Raw genomic sequence first — 22,819 nt, 5'->3', positions numbered from 1 at the left:
CTTCTTAACACAACCCAAACATGCCCTGATTCCTATACAGGCAGACCTGGGAGATATTGCAGGTTCTGTTCCAGATCACCGCAATAAAGTGAATATCGCAAGGAATCGAGTTGCACAAATTTTTTGGTGTCCTGGTGCATATATAAGTTATATTTACACTATTTTGTAGTCTATTAAGGGTGCAATAGTATTATGACTAAAAAATGTACATACTTAGATTAAAAAATACTTTATTGCTAAAAAACGCAAACCATTGGGACTTCCCTGGTGGTCTAGTGGGTAAGACTCTGCGCTCCTAGTGGGGGGCAGTGGGGCCCGGGTTCGATCCCTGGTCGGGGAACTAGATCCCATGTGCCACAACTAAGGAGTCCATATGCCACAACAAAGAGTCTGCATGCTGCAACTGAAAAGACCCTGCATGCTGCAATGAAGATCCCGTGTGCCACGACTAAGACCTGGCACAGTGAAAGAAAGAGAGAGAGAGAGAGAGAGAGGAAGAAAGAAAGAAAAAAACTAAAAAAATTTACTAAAAAAAAAAAAAGCTAACCGTTATCTGTGCGAGTCGTAATCTTTGCAATACTAACATCAAAGATTACTGTCACAGACCACCTTACCAAATATCAAAATCGTAATGAAAAAATTTGATACACTGTGAGAATTACTGAAATGTGACACAGAGACATGAAGTGAGCAAATGGTGTCGGAAAAATTGTGCTGATAGACTTGCTCGACACAGGATTACCACAAACCTTCAATTTACAAAAATGCAATACCCGCGAAGCATAATAAAGAGAGGGGCGCTGAAAGGAGGTCTGCCTGTAACCTCTCCTAACAGGAAGCCCATGCGCTTGACTGCCTTCTTGGTATGTTTCCCAGGGGAGCGTTTTCTGAGGTTTTTTAGGGCTGGCATTTGGCTCTTGGAAACATTCTGCCACCAAATGAACCTAGAGTTCAGAGAAGCCCCAGAAGTCTCGGATGGTTTGAGCTACTTTGAGTCAAAGGAGCAGAAAAGAATGATGAGATGTGAGTAAAACTGGCAACGGAGTCCAGCAACCCCCATGACTCGTTATTTTCCTTGAAAACCTGGCAGGGAAAAAAAAAAACAAACCCAGGGTGCAATAGTGAATTTTTGGAGACAGGTGAATTTTTTTTTCATTTTTTTTCCTTAAAATAATTATTAAATATTGAAGTCATACACAAGGAACAAAGAATATAAAATAAAGCCTAGGTGCTAATCACCCGGTGTAAGAAATAACACATCAGCAGCAGAGTCGAGGCCCCCCTGGGGATGCCTGCCCTTTCGTGCCCCTCCCCACCTCTGCCCAGGGTAGAGGTGGAGCCACCATTACCTTGAATTTGGTGCTTATCCTCCCCAGCCATTCCTTCATTGTCTCACTACATGTGTCTGTATCCCCGAACAATGCCTAGTTTGCTTGGCGTGCTTTTCAACCGTCCATGCCGGGTAGCATGTGCATTTACCTGCAGGGACCTGTGTTCTTCAACCTCTTACCTTCTTTGCTTGACGTTCTGCCTGTAGGCGTCATTCACGTGGGTACATGTAGTTCTAGTTCGCTTGCTTTTCTGGTATATTATTTCATTATTTAGATAGGAATGATGGACATTTAGGTAGTTTCCAGAATCCTGCTAAGGTAAACAATTCTGCTGTGAAGACTCCTGTACATGTTTTCCAGAGCATGTGTTATGTGAGAGACTTTAGGGGTGGAATTTCTGGGCCATAGTGTATTTGCATCTTCAACCTTATTATGAGCTGTTTCCAAATTGTTCTCCAATGTGATTCTACCAGGCCCAGTTTTCCCAATCTGCCTTACTATTTTTTAGGGGCTGCCTTACCCACCAACCAGGGTTGCTTCTTGACCCACTAACCTGTTGGGTAATGATTCACCTGTCTCCAATTTCTTTCTCTTTTTCTCACCCTCTTGTTCCAAGGATTCCAGCAGGAAATAGGCACACTCAACTTAGGATAATGTGAGGAGAGAGTTAAATAAAGAGCAGGTTACAAAGGTGTGGGCCAGGGTAGGGAAAACCCAAGGGCTTGTGCAGCAACCCAGGTAGTAACTGTTGGGCTTAGTTTCCACACCCCCTGAAAGGTGAGGGGAGAAAGGTGGCGAGGACCAGAGTTAGGGAGCTCTTTGTAGACACGGCAGCCAGATACGTGCTGAGACTTTTGATTGGGGGACACAGCTTCCATTGCTTTCACTATAAAAGAGGGAATAACGGTACTTACCTCTGTGTGAATCAGTGGACTGATGTGTCCAGCACAGTGCCTGGGCTGTAGCAAGCACTCAGTAAATGCCATTAGTTATTACTCTAAACCTGGAGTAAGTTACACTGCCTCCAGAATTCTCAAAGAATTTTCATAGCTGTTATTTCCCAATCTGTATTGAAATATGAGTGGGCTTAAGGTTATTCCTTTCGTAGCTGTGTCCCTGACATTTTAAAAAATAGGAAATGTGTCATCTCCACTTTCTGTACTTTGCTGGGACTCTGCCTACTGCCTTTTCTCTAGCACCTCAGGAGCCAACATGGTTCCTGCTTCCTAGATATTGCAGAACTATTTCTGGGGGATGACTCTCCAAGGTTCTGAAGAATGAGTTTCTCAATCTTTCCCCCAATTTTTATAACGAAACATATAAAACTGGAAAGACATACAAAACTGGAAAGAGTAGAGTTATCCTCTGCTTAGAATCTGTGATCATTATTTTACTGTATTTTCTTCATCTCTTTCATTGAGAGACCTTTTTTTGTCAAACCATTGGGGAGTTGCATCCTGACCCTTCACCCCTAAATACTTCAGCTGCATTTCCTGAGGATAAAGATTGTCTTCTACAGTCTACTATAAACATGATACCATCATCATACCTAAGAAAACGAACAGTTCCGTGTCAGCATCTGATATCCAGTCCATATTCGCATTTCCCCAGTTGTTCCAAGAATGTCATTTATAGGATTCAGTCAAGCTTCTCACCTGGAATTTCATTCTCCGGTTGTTTCCTCACGGTGTCCTTTGACCTGTCCCACTTCCCCCTGTATTCCCCGCGTGGCTCTCATGCTGTCCCTGGCGTCCAGGGGCTCGCAGTGCCTGGTGTTCCACTGTTGGTGAAGCTGCTGGGTTACTTGGTCTCCTTGACTCTTTCTTAGGTGCCTGAGGACATTCACGCTCTCTGTCATCCGTGGAGTGGAGTTCAGCCAGCCATCTCCCCTTCAGTTCCCCTGCTCTTCACTGAAGTCCAAGGTCCCTCTCTCCTTTTTACATGTGCTTTTTTTTTTTTTTTTTTGCCCCACCGAGTGGCTTGTGGCATCTTAGTTCCCCGACCAGGGATCGAAGCCGTGCCCCCTGCGGTGGAAGCGTGGAGTCCTAACCACTGGACCGCCAGGGAAGTCCCATCTCCTCGATCATCAACACCCCAAGACGCTGTTAGGGTGAAATAATAGGCGTGCACCTACTCCAATGAAAGGCCTTTCATGTGTCCTCAGTTTTAATTAAGTGGGTCATTTAAGTTCAGTGATTCACTCATTTACTCCACAAATATCTGTATATCTGCCAGGTATCGGGCACCAGGCACTGAGAATATCTAGAATATTCTTTTCTCTGCTTCCTTTTGCTGCTTCTGTGCTGGGTTCCTCTGCTCTGTCTGGCTGTTGCCCTCATGAGTTCGTCTTCCTCTTTTGGCCCTTAAATGCCGCTCCAGTGCAGCCCTCTGTGCAGCTCATTTCACACGCTCCCCTCCCTCCCCCCGCATCACGCGCTCTCCGGTTGCTTCAGTTAAAACCGGCACAGGGATGGCTCCTGAGTCTGCATTCTAAACCTCCCCCGGGCCGGTGCTCGCCAGACTCTCCCTGGCAGGGACCCCACATCTCATCACTCACTAGTCACATGACTTAATTCCACCTCCCAGATGTCTTTAAAGCTGTCCCCTCCATTCCCGTCCACGGCTGCTGCCTTAGTGCAGGCCAGCATCACGTCTCATCCGGGAAATGTCAGGAGGCTGTCCCCCATCCTCTGTGGTTTCAGATTCATCCCCTTTCAGTCCTTCCTCCAGGAATGACTTTCAGCCTCGATAGTAGATGGCCCACTTTGCGCTCTCCCGGCAGCTCCGTGTCCTTCTGACACTGCACTAGTGGTTTGTCTGTCTCTTCGGTTACACTCTGAGGACCTCGAGGGTGGGCCCTAATTGACCTTGCACTTGTGCTTGGCACACAGCCATAATATAACAGTAATAGCCATCCCTCAGCATTAACCATATACGAGGGTTCTGTTCGGGGCTTTGCTTGCATTATTGTATTTATTCATCATACTAACATGATGCATGATGTTAAATTACTTTGCCCGTTTGCATATGAAGAAGCTGATGGCCTAAGACGTAAAGGACCCAGAATGTGTTCTCCCAACTTCTAAGTGGCAGTCGGGTCTCCATGCTCCATATTTACTGAATGAGTTATAGAATGAAACCTCTTGTGCTGGCTCTCAGGAGGCTCACATTTCACCGGGGGGCCAGTCGGATGACTGTGATGTAGAGTGGGAGGGGCTGTACTCGAGGTATGTGCTAGGTCTACGGGATTGTAGAAGAGGAAGTTGCAGTGATAACTTTCAGAGGGTCTGGGAAGACCTCACAGAGGAAATGATGCCGGAGCTGGGTCTTGAAGAGTGAATAGAATTTGCTAGTAGCTAAGGAGGGAAGGCGTTCCTCACAGTGGGGTCAGCATGGGCAATGGCACGAGAGTGTCAGGAATGGAAGTACTTGCTATGGTTGGACTCCAGGGTGCTTGGGGTGGAGTGGTGGGAGATGAGGCTTGAAGGTTGGGCTGGGGTCTCATCATGAAGGCCCTTCATGCCACCTTAAGGAGTTTGTGCTTTGTTTGGTGGGCAGTGGAGAGCCATGGAAAGATTTAAAATCAGATATTGAACTCAGATCAGATTTTAATCAGCTCACAACTCCGGTGAACTTGAGCAAGCATGGATTAGGATAGGAAAAGGCTGTTGGCAAAACACCAAGTAAGAGGCCCCGGCAATCTTCCAGATTCAAGACCACGAAACCTAGACTAGGGCGGCGTAAGAGGATTGGAGAAGATGACATAAATTCTAGAAATGTATACGGTTAAGGGTGAGCTGGTCTTGAAAACTAACTGTGTACAGAGTATGACAAGGAAAGAAGTGTCAGAGGAAACTGCAGATTAATGTTTTCCCTGTCAGTGACTTCCGTGCTTTACAAAGGAAGTGTAAAATGAGGTCATTCTCTGACACATGGATATGACCATGGAACAAGGGGACTGGAAAGTGGAAATTCTTGATCTCCTGTCTGGATTAAGTTTTGGAAATATAGTACTGCCAGGATTCAGAGGGATGGGATGACTGACGGTTTTCTTTTCTCCTGTTGCCCCTTACTCCCAGCCACACCTTCTTACTAACTGCCTTAGTTCCTGTAATCACATTCCCCTCCCTCTAATCTTACTATTCTGTGGTTAGCTTGGCACTGAGAAAACATACAAGGAGACATGGGAGGTTGAAAGGAAAAGGAAAGAGTAATCAGAGGAAAAGACAGTGAGATAGTTGACTATCTTTTCCTCCACATACAGTTGAAAGCAACTGTATGGTATTTCAAATGTATTTCAGCATAGGTCACATAAACAGATTTATTTTTTAATATACCCCCTGTATCTTTCCATTAACCACACACCGTGCATAATATATTTCAATACACATCTCTCAGGATGGGAATAGCGGGAACATATGTTAACAGAGTTATATTAACTCTAGGGACAATACCACTGGGTTACGAGATATTATGTCTCCATATGGTACCCATAAATGATTCTGTGGCTTTAATGTGTAACACACTCTGCTTTGGATTGGCAAATGGATTGGAGTCAGGCTGAGAAAAATGAGAATCTTCCGGATGAGAAGGTTTATACTGTTCTGGGCAAGAAAACCTTCTTAAAAGCAAACTGGGTAAATCTCCTTGCTGCCCAATCTCTATCTAAATGAAGATTCCAATGGTTAGGCCACTGCTATTTTCTCCCCACCATGCTGGGAAAGTCTGACACATACCTATTGCCTTTGAGATAATTAGATAAAGACCTAACTGCTCAATGGGAAAGTCTCTCCATCAGTCTAGGGCACTATGTCTGAGCCACTTTGCTCTTATTTCTTCAAAAGTCACCTATCTACACATGGCTCTGGTAGCCTGGACAGTCATGGCCTGAGAGTCAAGAGACCCAATCTTCTTTCTAGGCTATGCTACCACCAGGTGACTTTCTGCAGGTGACTTGTCTTTTCTCGGTGTCCATTTCCTTTTTAGATGAGGCATTCAACTTAATCAGTAATTTCATGGTCCCTTTCAAGCTTTAAGACTCATCAATTCCATAAATTGGAAATCTCAGCTCCAAGGGGATTTTCAAAAGCTTTTGTCTGTCACTTTTTCTGAAACAAAAAAGATGTATTTTTCGGCTTTATACTTTGGAAATTTCCATGCTTCCCCACTTTTTTGGTAAGTGTCCCATCCGAAGCATGCCTACCTACTCTTCCATCTGCAGGTAGCCCTTGGAAGGAGAATAAATATTTAAGAAATCTCACTGCAACATAGGTTTGCTACAGCCTCTGGGGTTTCCTTAGTCTTTTTTTTTTTTTTTTTTTTTTTGCTGTACACGGGCCTCTCACTGCTGTGGCCTCTACCATTGCGGAGCACAGGCTCCGGACGCACAGGCTCAGCGGCCACGGCTCACGGGCCCAGCTGCTCCGCGGCATGTGGGATCTTCCCGGACCAGGGCACGAACCCGTGTCCCCTGCATCGGCAGGTGGACTCTCAACCACTGCACCACCAGGGAAGCCCCTCCTTAGTCCTTCTTGGCTTCTAAAGCAGTTTTGGATGTCATGGACTAGGAACGTGATATTAAATATTTCCATTTCTTCCCTCTACTGATCAAACCCATACCTAGACACAAAAATCTGTTTTAAACTCTGCACTGCTGCCTAGTGGGTAGCTCTCATCACAGCATTCTCTTTATACTGGGCCTTGGGGAGAGAAACCTGGACACCTTTTGGAAAGTGGGATAATAATAAGGCTGCTGCCGCTAATAATGGGGGTTTTTCTACATCCCACCCAGGCACTGTTAAGTCTTTATATGTTGTGTGTGTTTATAGCTTATAATTATTTATATGTTACATGCGGTCTATCCTCACAGCAGCTTGATGGATAATAGAACAATAAAGTTAACTATTATTCCCCTTCTGCAGATTAGAAAACTGACATTGGTTAAGTGACAACTAGGTTGGTAGGATTTAGGGCTAGAAACAGTGAGAATCGTTCCTCCTGGGTCTCTGATCTCACAGAAGTTCTCAACAGCCGAGTTTCTGTCTCAACTGTTGTCTCAGGCATCGGAAGAGAAGGGGTTTATTCTTGGACAGTGCCTTCCGTTTAGTCTGATAACTGTCTATTGTAGTGTGTGCTTGGAGCTTTACAAGAAAGAAGCCCAAGGAATGGTCCTTGCCCTCAAAGGGCCTATAGTCCAGTTCAGAGAGTTCTGCATAGTCTTAGGAAATAAATAAATAGTGCAGAGTAGTCCGGAAAGTTTCCTAGAGGAGAGGAGGAGTTGGGGTGGGTGAGGACAGCCCAGCTTGAGTCTGGAGGCTGGAGAGGGATGGGAGGGGGCAGAGCGTGCATGGAGTGGAAGGTCGTCATCTCCTCGAGGCAGGCACTGCGTCCTTCCTTATTCTTTTTTCTCCTCTTTCCCCCTTCTCCGTATTTATCATTTTCTCACCAGAGTCCGGGAATGTGGAGTGTGAGACATAGACTCTGCACTCAGAGGGCCCACAGTCGAAGGGAGCGACTGTGTGATTAGCCTGAGTCAGGGCAGCAGCAGGGGTCGTGAGGCCTCTGCAGAGGCAGAGGTGCTGTGCCGGAGAGGGGCGGCGGGAGAGGGTGGATAAGAACCGGGCCTCGAGCCCTCACCCGGAAAGCTGGGGCTTTACGCTGAGCTACAGACATGGCGAGTCTGGTTTCTGAACAGGGACCAGCATTCTGAAATCACATGGCATTGACGGTTTTTAAGAAAGAGAAATGAGGAGAGGAGAGAAGAATATAGACTTCTATTCTTGAGTCTCTGTGTTAACGCGTTGAACTCTTTGAAGCCAACTACAGGGAATTCTCCAACGTGGCTATGCCGCTGCCTCTCTCCACCGGCAGCTGCCTCTCGAGGGATTTGGCAACGACAACTGAATTGACCTCTAGTGTCACATGGCTTCCTAGGTCTTCGTGTGGCCTCTGTGAGTTTAAGAAATTGCATAGGAACTCAAGGGACGAAGAGCTGGAGCTGGAGACAGAGCAGCCTCTTGACTTTGGTGAGGCTGAGGGCTTCTGTCGTCCTCCTGGAGTTAAGCCTGTGCCTGACTCTTTTTCTTTTTAGCTCCTTCTCTATGTAAAAGGTCCAAAGCAATCCGAAAAATGAAACGGGCAACATAAAAGGGGGAGCGGGAAGCCAAGTGAGTGCAGAAAAAGAACAGTAATGAATTACTTAACAAACTACATGCATGCAAAACTCAAAGCTCCCGGGCGATAGGTACTGACTTACAAAACATGCTTCTTAGTTGACATGAGAACTCTTCCTTGATGAATTTAACCTATGGAAACACTCACTCATAAACGTGTAAGAATATTCCTAGGGATATCCATTATAGCACTCTGTGTAATTGAAAAGGAAGAAAGAAAGAAAGAAAGAAAGAAAGAAAGAAAGAAAGAAAGAAAGAAAGAAAGAAAGAAAGAAAGAAAGAAAGAAAAGAAAGAAAGAAAGAAAGAAAGAAAAAGAAAGAGGGGAAGGAAGAAAGAGAGAGGGGAAGGAAGGAAGGAAGGAAGGAAGGAAGAAAGGAAGAAAACAAGGGAGGGAGGCCTTAGATTCCTACAAAAAGAGAACTATTTAAATCAATCATGGTACATTTATCAAAAAGAATTCCATGTGGCAGATGAAAAGAACTGTGATAAAGCTGTGTATTAGTTTTCTGGGGCTACCATAGCAAGTACCACAGACTGGGTGCCTTAAGCAATTTTGTCATAGTTCCGGAGGCTGGAAGTCTAAGATCAAGGTGTCAACAGGGTTGCTTTCTTCTCAGGCTTCTCTCCTTGGCTTGCAGCTACCTTCTCCTTGTGTCCTCACAGGGTCTTCCCTCTGTACCTGTCTGTGTCCTTTACTCTTCTTATAAGGACACCAGTCATATTGGATTAGGGACCCTAATGACCTCATTTTACCTTAACTACATCTTTAAATGTCCCATCTCCAAATACAGTCATATTTTGACGTACTGGGGGTTGGGACCCCACCATATGAATTTTGGGGGAACACAATGTAGCCCATAACAAGATACACATACTCATATGGAAAGGTGTCCAGAATTGTTAAAAATAAATAAATTGAAGATCAGTATAATAAGTATGATGCCACTGTGAAAAAACTAGTATGTATGTAACAAATATGAATGTATGGGGACTTCCCTGAGAGTCCAGTGGTTAAGACTCCGTGCTTCCAATGCAGGGGGCGCGGGTTCCATCCCTGGTTAGGGAACTAAGATCCCACGTTCCACGCGAGGCGCGGCCAAAAACAATTGAAAAATATATGCATGTATGTACACCAAAAAACATTTGGAAGGATGTGTGTCGAACACTTAGCAGTGGAAATCTGTGTGAAAGAAGTGGGCATTGTGGTGAAGGGGAGATGGCTGTGTAACAATGGATTATGGGGATTTTTTCCCATTTATTTACTGTATGAATTTCATTTTTAATATGTTTATTTTGGGGATTAGCTTAGTGATAAAGAGCACAAATCCCTAGACTGGGGTTGTTTGACTCATGATTTGAGCACAGACTCAAATCCTAGCTTTGCCTCTTTGTAACTGCTTCTCTAAACCTCTGGGGATTTCTTTGTAATGGGGAAAATAATAATAAGATTTTTATGACAGTCACATTAGATAATGAATGTGAAACATTAGGCACAGTACTTGGCACCTACTAAGACCAATGAATGTTAGCTATTTTTATTACCGTGTTAATAAAGAAAAAAAGCTCTCACTTGCAACTTGGGGTAAAGAGGTGTGTCCTTAACCCCGGAGTGTTGTTAATTGAATCTGGTTCAGTGGAACACGTAATTGAAAGTCTGCCGTGTATGCAAGGCGCTGTGATAAAATCTGCAGAGGAGCAACTCAGGTCAATGCCTGCCTGTGAATAGCTAACAAAAGGCAGACACAGCTTCGTCTACAAAATAACCTTAACTCACAGGAGTCTTGTGACTGTCTGAGGGAGAAACACCTGTAAAGCACTTAGTAAGAATTCAGTACCAGACAACCGTGGCTATTGTTATTACTGTCCTCTCTTTTGTAGTAAAATCTACTTGGAAAATTAAATTTAGAAGGCAGCTCAGGAAGCACAGATCCAGGGAGATTACTTAAGGGAAGTGAAATCAAGCCATGCACATTCTGGCCTGTTCCAGCCATCTCTAGAAGCAGGTAGGAATACCTGTGATGGCTGGTCACTGTGTGTGGTCTGCTCGGGTGAGGGGGATGGCGGTGGGGTGGGGGTTGCTGACAGACTTCCTTTTTCTCTTTTTCTTTATCTCTTTTTTAACCTTTTATTTTATATTGGAGTAGAGCCAATTAACAACGTTGTGATAGTTTCAGGTGCACAGCAAAGCGACTCAGCCATGTGCATACATGTGTCCATTCTCCCCCAGACTCCCCTCCCATCCAGGCTGCCGCAGAACACTGAGCAGAGTTCCCTGTGCTGTACAGCAGGTGCTTGTCGGTTATCCTTTTTAAATACAGCAGTGTGGACATGTCAATCCCAGACTCCCAATATTCCTCTTTGGTTACCAAGAGCGTCTTTGTATATAGCTGCAAGTTAGAGCTACTTAGACCACTGTCCCACCCTGAGAGACTGGCCCTTCCTCCACGCGAATGGACGCGTTCCTGCAGATTCTCGTTCCTCGCCCTGTGCCTTGGAGCACACTTTTTTTCGTGGCCCCCTGTTAGCCAGTCCTTGCTCAGGTGCACTGTGCTGGTCACCGCTCAGAAGTGACAGCGACGTCCCGGCACTGGGGCTCTTCCCTCTTGGGCTCATTACCAGTCCCGGGCTCGTCATCTCCGAGTGGGGCGCGTGCCCTTCCTGCCCGCTCTGCTCCCTGTGTGCCCCCTCCTCCTCCGCATCTGCGCCTTCGGACTCCTCCGTGTAACCCTACGGGGCTGGCTTATCAAGACCCACTTGACTGAAAAATAAAAAGGATATTTGGGATAGAAAAGGGGAGCTGTTCATTCCTCCTTTCCTTTGAAGGAAGTCTTGTGGAATTGGCCTTTGAGTGAAAGAGAACGTATATATGTATATATATATACGTACCCGTATGCGTAACTTTGAGTGAAAGAGAACGTATACGTACCCGTATGCGTAAACGCGTATATACGCATAGGCTTTGGGCCCGACGCCGGAAGTTGGGAGGGGTCCGGCCAACCGGCCGCAGGAAGAGGCCCAGGGAGCCGGCGGAGGGAGAGGGACGGAAGGCGGCGCATGCAGGTGGAACCCCGGTCTCCAAGGCAACAAGCGACGGGGAAGCTCAGGTGAGCGGCCGGGGGTTGGGCTCACACGCACACCTGGAGCAGGTGCGGGGCCTTGGGGAAGCCGGGCCGCGGAGCCGCCTTTCCGCTCAGGCTCCAGAGCCAAGCGTCAGGTTCAAGGCGGGTCTGCTACGAACATGTGTGACCTTGGCTCCTTATCTGTACCTGGAGGTGATAGCGGTACCTGCCTGGCAGGTTCGCCGAGTGGACTAGGTGAGATAACCTGTGAGAAGCACTCGGAATACTGAGTGCCTGGCGCTCTTCGTGTCGCCCGGTGCGCGCGGAGCGTGAGTGACGCAGGGCGCAGATGGCGGCGCGCGGCCGGCGGGGAGGGGAGGCGGCGACGGGTCACCCCCGCGGCTCCCGAGCCCTGCCGTGGCTTCCGGCCTCTCACAGCGGGAGTGACTCAGGCAGAGTCTTAGGGGAAACGTCCCCCTCCCCACAAGGTCACTTTTCCAAGCCCCCAGGGTCGAGAGGGGCACCTCCTGAGCTTCAGGCATCAAGGGCCCTCTTTCTTTGTTGGATCCTGGGGGCCCGGCCGGCAGAGAAAAGTCCCTCGGCTGCTGGTGTCGCCGGATCAGAGCAGACCCCACCTCGCCAGACAGGCGTTTCCCGAGAGGAGAAGGGGCCACGGCTGGGTCCCCGGGGCCTGCGTGGTGGAAATATGAAGTGAGACTTCCCTTGCACCAGGGGAGCCTGAGCCAACCCCGGCCCGGCTTATCTCTTTGCTCAGCAGTGTTTGTTTTAAGAAAATCAAAGCACGTTCCTCTTCTGCATTCTTCGAAGGGAGCGAGCTGGCTGCTGCCTGGGGAGGAGGGCTGCCGGGTGCCGAGGGGTCAGCTCACAGCTTCCCTCTTCTCGGTCCCCCTCGGGTCGTCCCCGTGCCCCTTCCTTGCGCAGCTAAGCGGTGTGGCGTCATATTGCGTCAGAGGCCCCAGACTTACGGCTATGCATCCTGCAGTCTCTCTGAATTTGGCCCTGGGAGGCGAGGCTGCCTGGAGTTCACCCACCTCTGAGGACCTCCTGGCTCCGCGGTCGCAGCCCTTCCCCTCCGCGCAGCTGTAGCCCCTAGCCCCTCCTCCGCTCCAGGCTCTGCAACCCCAGGCTCCTCCTTGCTGGACCATCCCCCGTGACTCTAGCCTCTAGCTTCTAACTCACGAGTCTGCAGGCAGAAAGGCCTTGGCTGGACAGGAAAGTTATCCCTGCCGCCCTCCGATTTCTGCTGCTTCTCCTTTCTCCCGTCCCAGACCCACTAGTGGTGGAGCGAAGGCCATGTTCTCCCTCCCCCGCTCCTGGGAGGGTCAGAGCCCCTGGTTCCCCCCCCCCCCCACACCCAGCCACCTCCACTGAGGGTCAGAGTTTCTTATTGGCAGCCGTTGAAGGGGCTGAGACCAGCTCTCCAAGGCCCACCACTGGATTGGGAACAAACAGCTCATTGTTTGAGGTGCTTTTAGGACCACTCAGAGTCCACTGGGTCACCGGGTGCCCTGGGCCAGGACTCAGACGATGCCTGCGTGTGAACTCTGGAAGGCCACTTGGGGCTTCGGGGAGCCAAGTCACAGCAGCAGCAGTGAATAGTGGGTAACCCGGGGAGTGCTTTACAGGGTTCAGATCGCTTTTCATGGCCAGAATCTTGCAGTATAAATTGCAGTGTGCCTAGGTTTAAACTTTTTTTTTTCGTTTTAAATATGGGTATTTTCAAACACACAAAAGCAGAGAGAATAGGACAGTGAAAGCCCAGGTACCTGGTCACCCAGATTCAGAAAGCCCTGACTTTCTGCTGCTGCTGTTTCCTCAGCGCTGCCACCCCCATGCCCAGTTCTCGCCTCTCTCTTTGCAGCACTCTCTTCTTTAACTTGCAAACAATTGATGACTTTTAAGATGAATTTGTCACATGGCCTTCTGCCACAGTAATTATGGTTTATTATCGTGGGTTTTCTTCTCTCCTCAGGAGACGTGATCTGTTTTAATAGAGAGCTGAATCCAATGGCAATTTATTGTCAGAAAGAGCAGCCCAGACTCATGCCAAATGGAAAATAGTAGTTTGAGGCAGGCATTTTCCGACACCCAGTCAGACAGCATTAAATAATTATGTGACTGGCCGATTTCGCAGCTGCGTGGGGCTGGTGGGTCGGCCGGGGGCTGGCTCATACTGGAGCCCTTTCTGATCCTCCCCCAGAAGCAGGGCCTCCCTGGGTTAGAGGCCTGTCCGCAGCCTTGCTGGTTTGGGGAGGGGACAGCTGAGGATGCTGCCCACAATGTTATTCATCAGCCTTTTAAAAGGACGGACACCCTAATTCCTGCAAAAGGCAGCTCCTAGAAAGGGTTTATCTTTCCCAATGTCGGTATGATCTTTTTTTCTGACAGTGAGAGCTCAGAACGTTATCACATTTTGCTTTTTGCCTTGGCTACCAGGAAGCTTAGCACTCAATTTAGAGCCCACATGTTTCTGACAATGAGAGCTCAGAACGTTATCACATTTTGCTTCTTGCCTTGGCTACCAGGAAGCTTAGCACTCAATTTAGAGCCCACATGTTTCTGACAATGAGAGCTCAGAACGTTATCACATTTTGCTTCTTGCCTTGGCTACCAGGAAGCTTAGCACTCAATTTAGAGCCCACATGCAGTGACTGTTGCACCTATGGTTCTAGTTAACTTATCTCCCCCAATTCTTCTCTCCATTTCCGATTTCTCAATTTTATCTTTATGTGCCTGGGGCTTAGGGGTTTTATTGTACCCAACCTTCAGTTTCACTCCTTTGAAATTAGGAGTGGTAGAAATTAAAAACAAAAGCAAACAATGCAACCTCACCTTCCCTGTGATCCTTGCCCACAGAGCCTTGTTTGTGAGAAGCCAAAGAAGTTAAAGTACTAGGCCCAGTTCACGTAGCAGGTGGTGCACACACACACACACACACACACACACATACATATATAAAATGCCTTTATACACACACACACACATACATATACACATATACATGTATATACAATGCCTTTACACTTCGTAATTTATGGTTTATACTTTTTTTTTTTTTTTTTTTTGCGGTACGTGGGCCTCTCACCGCTGTGGCCTCTCCCGTTGCGGAGCACAGGCTCTGGACGCGCAGGCTCAGCGGCCATGGCTCACAGACCCAGCCGCTCCGCGGCATTTGGGATCCTCCCAGACCGGGGCACGAACCCATGTCCCCTGCATCGGCAGGCGGACTCTCAACCACTGCGCCACCAGGGAAGCCCTATGGTTTATACTTTTAAAAGGGCTTCCTCATCGGGAGCAAATTGTCTCAGTTTGTCCTTGATTTATTCTTTCAACAAAGAACTCACTGCCCACTTTATCTGTGTCCTACTAGGCAGTATGGGGGACAAATAAATGTAAAACAAACATGTGTCCTCAGGGAATTTACACTTTAATAGGGAATATCAGACATGTTCATCTAATTATAACACAAGATAAGAAGTGTGGGAGTGTTTTAAATAAAATTTTTAGGGGTTGAGAGGAGGGAGAAGTTATTTGAAGATGAACAAGGGCAGACTGTGTAGATGGTTGGCATTTAAGTTGTTTTTTTTTTGATGTGGACCATTTTTAGAGTCTTTATGGAATTTGTTACAATATTGCTTCTGTTTTATGTTTTGGTTTTTTGGCCCCGAGGCAAGTGGGATCTTACTTAGTTCCCTGACCAGGGATCGAACCCACACCCCCTGTACTGGAAGGTGAAGCCTTAATCACTGGACCACCCCAGAAGTCCCTAAGTTGATTTTTGAAGGCGAGGGAAGGCATAGATATAGACCCTCCTATCTTGCTATGCCCTGCATGTTACAGAGGATGAAATCAGTGCAGAGAGGAAGGAAGTTTTCCCACATCACCCAGTTAGAAGTTATTACTGTTGTAACCACCCCATCTGCCTCTCCGTGTTGAAGCTGGTCCTGTGGCTTTAGGGCGACTGTAGGCTGGATTGAATTTGTTCGTAGGTGAGAGTTATTTAATTCATGATATTTAAATTGTCAGAGCCCAAGCCTTGGTTTTTGGGGCAGTGCGTTTTTTTATTTGCAAGGGACAAAACATTATCTTGAGCTAACTTAGGGTAAAAAGTGGGAATGCATGGAGGCCACCAAAGTGTCTCAGATCATTTAAGGAAGTGTTGAAGAACCAACTGGGGCTCAGGGACAGCGGGGACCGGGCAGGACATGTCACAAGGAGCCACTCTTTGTATCTGTGGTTCTATCAGAGTGTCAGCCTACCTCCCCCCAGCCTTCCTGCCCTCCCCAGCCTGTGCCCAACCTTCAGGGCTGAGCTTGAATTAGGAACTTGGGACATGGATGTCTTTTTCCCACGGATGTCTGCCCTTGCTCTGGTCTGATATAGAACTTATTCTTTGTCTGGCTCCTTTGAAAGCAATTGTATGTACCCCCTTCCTTCTGCCTGACCTCCAATACCCCTCACAGTCCTGAAGGAGAACTGGCTTCACGTGGTTCTTAGGACAGGGCGAGGCAAGGCGGCCCCGACAGCTGGCGTTTTGCATCCCCTGCTGCTATGACTTTAGGATCTGCCGTGTTCCATTTCTGCATCTCTTCAGCTCTCCTTTTGTCATTTTTTTAAATAAAAATTTTTATTTTGAGATAGCTGCAGATTTCAGGCAGTTATAAGAAATCAGAGAGAGCCCATGTGCCCTTTACCCAGTTTCCCCAATGATAACATCTTGCAAAACTGTGCTGTAATATCACAACCAGGATACTGATGGTGATACAGAGCATTTGCAGCATCACTGGGTATCTTCATGCTGCCCTTTTATAGTGATTTCCCTCTCACTCTCATCCCCTCCTTAGCCCCTGGCGACTGCTAATCAATAGTTTGTTCCTCTTTGTTGTGAGTCGTATTCCATGGTATGGCCGTACTGCAGTGGGTTTCAGCATCTGGGCTGTTTTAGGTTTTTGGCTAACACGAAAAACCCTGCTATAAACATTTGTGTACAGGTTTTTGTGTGAAATGTCTTTATTTCTCTGGGATACATGCTAAGAAGTTCAGCTGTTAGATTTATGGTAGTGGCATTTTAAAAAAATTAGACATACTTAAAGAACTAGACATTTTAAAGTGCAGTGTTAGGTTCATAGCAAAATTGAGCAGACAGTGCAGAGATTTCCCGTATATTCCTGGCCCTCTCGCACATGCATCCTCCCCACTATCAATGAGCCTACCTGGCACAGCATTATTGCCCAAAGTTCACAGTTTATATTAGAGTTTACTCGTGATTTTGTACATTCTATGAGTGTTGACAAATGTATATGGGTCCACCATTAAAGTGTCACACAGAGTATTTTCAGTGCCCTAAAAATCCTCTGTGCTGTACCTATTCATCCTTCCTTCCCTCCCCGCCAGGCCCTGGCAACCATTGATCTTTTCATTACCTCCACAGTTTTACCTTTTGAGAATGTCATATACAGTAGTTGGAGTCGTACAATATGTAGACTTTTCAGATTGACTGTTCTCACTTAGTAATATGCATTTAAGTTCCCTCCATGCATTTTCATGGCTTGATAGCTCATGTATTTTCAGTGCTGAATAATATTCCAGTGTCTGGTTGTACCACGGTTTATGTGGCCATTCACCTACTAAACGATATCTTAGTTGCTTCCAAGTTTTAGCAATTATGAATAAAGCTGCTATAAACAATCATATGCAGATTTTTGTGTGTACACAAGTTTTCAACTTATTTGGTAAATACCAAGGAGTGGAACTGCTAGATCATATGGTAAAGTATATTTCGTTTTGTAAGAAACTGCCAATTGTCTTCTGAAGTGGCCGGCTGCACCATTTTGCATTCCTACCAGCAGTGAATTAGAGTTTCTGTGGCTCTACATCCTCACCAGAATTCGCTGTTGTCAATGTTTTGGATTTTGGTCATTCTAATAGGTGTGTAGTAATATGTTGCTGTTTTAATGTGCAACTTCTTAATGACATGTGATGTTGAGCATCTTTTAATATGCTAATTTTCCTTCTGTATATCTTCTTTGGTGAGGTGTCTGTTCAGGTCTTTTGTCCATTTAAAATCAGGTTGTTCAGTTTCTTATTGTTGAGTTTTAAGAGCTCTTTGCATATGTTGGATATTAGTCTTTTATCAGATATATCTGTTGATATGATGAATTATATTAATTGATTGTCAAATGTTGAACCAGCCTTGCATATCAGGGATAAATTCCACTTAATCGTGGTGTATAATTCTTTTTATACATTGTTGGATTATATTTGCTAATATTTTGTTCCACATGAGCTTGAGAAGCATCTGTGTTCTTCTGTTGTTGAGTGACATAGTCTATAGATGTCAATTATATCTGGTTTATTGATGCTTTTGGGTTCAACGTAGAGTTCAACTGTGTCCCTACGATTTTCAGTCTTCTGGATCTGATAGAAGGGTATTGAGTCTCCAACTATAATGGGGGGTTTATCTAGTTCTCTCTGAAGTTTTATCACTTTTTGCCACACGGTTTTGATGCTCTGTTGTGAGATTCATTCACATTAAGGATTGTTATGTCTTCTAGGAAAATTGATCCCTATGTCACTATGTAATGCTCCTCTTTATCCCTGATTACTTTCTTTGCTCTGAAGTCTAGTCTGTCTGATATTAGTATAGCTATGCCCTTTCTTTTGATTAGTATTAGCATGATGTATCTTTTTTTTTTTTAACATCTTTATTGGAGTATAATTGCTTTACAGTGGTGTGTTAGTTACTGCTTTATAACAAAGTAAATCAGCTATACATATACATATATCCCCATATCTCCTCCCTCTTGCATCTCCCTCCCACCCTCCCTATCCCACCCCTCTAGGTGGTCACAAAGCACCGAGCTGATCTCCCTGTGCTATGTGGCTGCTTCCCACTAGCTATCTATTTTACATTTGGTAGGGTATATATGTCCATGCCACTCCCTCACTTCATCCCAGCTTACCCTTCGCCCTCCCCGTGTGCTCAAGTCCATTCTCTGTGTCTTTATTCCTGTCCTTCCCCTAGGTTCTTCAGAACCATTTTTAAAAAAATTTTAGATTCTATATATATGTGTTAGCATATGGTATTTGTTTTTCTCTTTCTGACTTACTTCATTCTGTATGACAGACTCTATAGGTCCATCCACCTCACTATAAATAACTCAATTTCATTTCTTTTTATGGCTGAGTAATATTCCATTGTATATATGTGCCACAACTTCTTTATCCATTCATCTGTCAGTGGACACTTAGGTTGCTTCCATGTCCTGGCTATTGCAAATAGAGCTGCAATGAACATTGTGGTCCATGACTCTTTTTGAATTATGGTTTTCTCAGGGTATATGCCCAGTAGTGGGATTGCTGGGTCGTATGGTAGTTCTGTTTTTAGTTTTTAAGGAACCTCCGTACTGTTCTCCATAGCGGCTGTATCAGTTTATATTCCCACCAACAGTGCAAGAGGGTTCCCTTTTCTTCACACCCTCTCCAGCATTTATTGTTTGTAGATTTTTTGATGATGGCCATTCTGACCAGTGTGAGGTGATACCTCATTGTAGTTTTGATTTGCATTTCTCTCATGGTTAGTGATGTTGAGCATCCTTTCATGTGTTTGTTGGCAATCTGTGTATCTTCTTTGGAGAAATGTCTATTTAGGTCTTCTGCCCATTTTGGGATTGGGTTGTTTGTTTTTTTGATATTGAGCTGCATGAGCTGCTTGTAACTTTTGGAGATTAATCCTTTGTCAGTTGCTTTGTTTGAAAATATTTTCTCCCATTCTGAGGGTGGTCTTTTGGTGTTGTTTATGTTTTCCTTTGCTGTGCAAAAGTTTTTAAGTTTCATTAGGTCCCATTTGTTTATTTTTGTTTTTATTTCCATTTCTCTAGGAGGTGGGTCAAAAAGGATCTTGCTGTGATTTATGTCATAGTGTTCTGCCTGTGTTTTCCTCTAAGAGTTTTATAGTGTCTGACCTTACATTTAGGTCTTTAATCCATTTTGAGTTTATTTTTGTGTATGGTGTTAGGGAGTGTTCTAATTTCATTCTTTTACATGTAGCTGTCCAGTTTTCCCAGCACCACTATTGAAGAAGCTGTCTTTTCTCCATTGTATATTCTTGCATCCTTTATCAAAAATAAGGTGACCATATGTGCGTGGGTTTACCTCTGGGCTTTCTGTGCTGTTCCATTGATCTATATTTCTGTTTTTGTGCCAGTACCATACTGTCTTGATTACTGTAGCTTTGTAGTATAGTCTGAAGTCCAGGAGCTTGATTCCTCCAGCTCCGTTTTTCTTTCTCAAGATTGCTCTGGCTATTCAGGGTCTTTTGTGTTTCCATACAAATTGTGAAATTTTTTATTCTAGTTCTGTGAAAAATGCCATTGGTAGTTTGATAGGGATTGCATTGAATCTGTAGATTGCTTTGGGTAGTATAGTCATTTTCACAATGTTGATTCTTCCAATCTAAGAACATGGTATATCTCTCCATCTGTTTGTATCATCTCAAATTTCTTTCATTGGTGTCTTAAGAGTTTTCTGCATACAGGTCTTTTGTCTCCTTAGGTAGGTTTATTCCTAGGTATTTTATTCTTTTTGTTGAAATGGTAAATGGGATTGTTTCCTTAATTTCTCTTTCAGATTTTTCATCATTAGTGTATAAGAATGCAAGAGATTTCTGTGCGTTAATTTTGTATCCTGCTACTTTACCAAATTCATTGATTAGCTCTAGTAGTTTTCTGGTAGCATCTTTAGGATTCTCTATGTATAATATCATGTCAAGCATGATGTATCTTTATTCATTTACTTTTAACCTATATGTGTCTTTATACTGAAAGTGGGTTTCTTATAGACAATGTGTAGCTGGGTCCTTTTTTATTTTTTTAATCCACTGTGACAATCTCTGTCTTTTAATTGATCTATTTAAACCATTGACATTTAGTGTGATTACTGACATAGTTGGATTAATCTCTGCCATATTTGTTACTGTTTTCTATTTGTTGCCCTTGTCTTTGTTCCTGGTTTTGTCTTCCACTCCTTTCTTGTCTTTTGTGGTTCTAATTGAGTATTTTATGATTCCATTTTCTCTCCTTTCTTAGCATATCAGTTATACTTTTTTTTTAACTTCTTTTAGTGCTTGCCTTAAATTTTGAAATATACATTTACAGCTAATCCAAGGCCACTTCCAAATAACATTATACTGATTCACAGGTACTGCATGTACCTTATAATAACAAAGTTATCCTAGTTCTTTCCTTTCATCCCTTGTATCTTTGCTGCCATTCATTTCACTTATACATATGCATAAATAATACACACACACAGAAGCATACACAATTGAATACATTGTTGCTATTATTATTTTGAACCAACTGTTATCTGATCAATTAAGAATAAGAAAAATAAAAGTTTTATTTTACCTTTACTAATTTTTTCTCTAATGTGCTTCCTTTCTTTATGTAGGTCCAAGTTTCTGACCTATATCACTTTCCTTTTCTCTGAAGAACTTCTTTCAACATCTATTTCAAGGCAGGTCTAGCAACAAATTCCCTCAACTTCTGTTTGTCTGAGGAAGACTTTATTCCTCTTTACTTTTGAAGGATAATTTCACAGAATACAGAATTTTAGGTTGGTCATTTTTTCTTTTCAATACTTTAAACATTTTACTTCATTTTCTTCTTGCTTGTATGGTTTCTACTGAGGAGAATTCAGATGTAATTCTTATCTTTGCTGCTCTAAAGGTAAGGTGTTTTTTTTGTTTTTTTTCCCCTGGCTGCACTGTACTGCATGTGGGATCTTAGTTCCCCGAAGAGGGATAGAACTGCGCCCTCTGCAGTGGAAGCGCAGATTCTTAACCACTGGACCACCAGGGAAGACCCTAAAGGTAAGGTATTTTTAAACCTTACCTCTGTCTTCTTGAGACGTATTTTATTTTAATCTTTGATTTTCTGCACTTTGACTGTGACATGCCGAGGTGTTTTTGTTTGTTTGCTTGTTTTTGCATTTATCCTGCTTGGTGTTCTCTGAGATTTTTGCTTTTGTGGTTTAGTGTCATTAATTTTGGGGCAAAAAAATCTCAGTCATTATTGCTTCAAGTATTTCTTCTGTTTCTTTCTCTTTTTCTTTTCCTTTTGGTGTTTTCATTACATGTATGTTATACTTTTTGTAGTTGTCCCAAAGTTCTTGGATATTCTGTTCTTTTTTTTTTTTTTTCCCCAGTTCTTTTTCTTTTCGCTTTTCAGTTTTGGAAGTTTCTATTGAAATATCCTCAAGCAAAGAGATTTTTTCCTTAGCCATGTCCAGTCTACTGCTGAGTCCTTCAAAGGCATTCTTCATTTCTTTTACAGTATTTTTGATCTCTAGCATTACTTTTTCTTTCTTCCTTAGAATTTCCATCTCTCTACTTACATTGCTCATTTGTTCTTGCATGCTGTCTACTTTATCCATTAGTGCTTTTAGTAAATTAATCATAACTGTTTTAAATTCCTGGTCTGATAATTCCAATATTCTTGCCATATTTGAGTCTGGTTCTGATGCTTACTCTGTCTCTTCATACTGTATTTTTTGCCTTTTAGCATGTCTTATAATTTTTTTCTTGATGGCTGTATATGATGTAAAAGAAACTGGTAAATAGACCTTTAGTAATGTGCCAGATTTTGGAGGGGGGAGGGAGGCTTTCTATAGTCCTGTGATTAGATCTCAGTCTTTTAGTGAGACTGTGTCTCTGGAATGTGAACCTTACACATGCTGCCCAGTTTTTTTCACCTCTTTAATATCAAAGTTTGTTACTCTTCATTTCTTAGTAGTATCCCATGGTATGAATGTGCCACATTGGTTTCAGCATTCACCCACTGAAGGGCATTTGGGCTGTTTCAAATTTTTGGCTGTAATGAGAAAAGCTACTATAAATATTTGTGCATAGGTTTTTGTGTGAAAATGTCTTCATTTATCTGGGATAATTCCCAGGAGTGCAAATTGCTGGGTCATATGGTTGTTGCATGTTTAGTTTTTTAAGAAACTGCCCAGCTGTTTTCCTGAGTGGCTGCACCATTTTATGTTCCCATCAGTCATGTGTGAGTGATCTTGTTTCTCCCGTCACTATCTTTTATTTTAGCCATTCTGATAGGTATGCAGTGATACGGGGGGTTTTAATTTGTATTTCCATAATGGCAAATAATGTTGAACATCTTTTCACGTGCTGATTTGCCATCTTTAGATCCTCTTTGAATATGGCTCTTCATGTCTTTT

The 22,819-nt window shown here is 44.2% G+C and overlaps 1 long non-coding RNA gene across 8 annotated transcripts in view; it reads left to right on the top strand.

Annotated features, from left to right (window-relative positions):
- Positions 1-11,481: 11,481 nt before the first annotated feature.
- LOC132429402 (uncharacterized) overlaps positions 11,482-22,819 on the top strand; it is a 285,989-nt gene continuing 274,651 nt past the window's right edge. For 7 of the 8 annotated variants that reach the window (XR_011246562.1, XR_011246560.1, XR_011246559.1 and 4 more), the window contains exon 1: positions 11,482-11,608. This is a non-coding gene — a long non-coding RNA (uncharacterized lncRNA). Of the gene's footprint in view, positions 11,609-21,372; positions 21,456-22,819 lie in introns of all 8 variants that reach the window. The other variant, XR_009520330.1, reaches the window with a different exon arrangement.

Source organism: Delphinus delphis, chromosome 8 (assembly GCF_949987515.2).
Source record: "Delphinus delphis chromosome 8, mDelDel1.2, whole genome shotgun sequence".
NCBI lineage: Eukaryota > Metazoa > Chordata > Mammalia > Artiodactyla > Delphinidae > Delphinus > Delphinus delphis.
The sequence above is the reverse complement of the archived record's forward strand: the minus strand, read 5'-3'. Positions and strand labels throughout refer to the sequence as shown.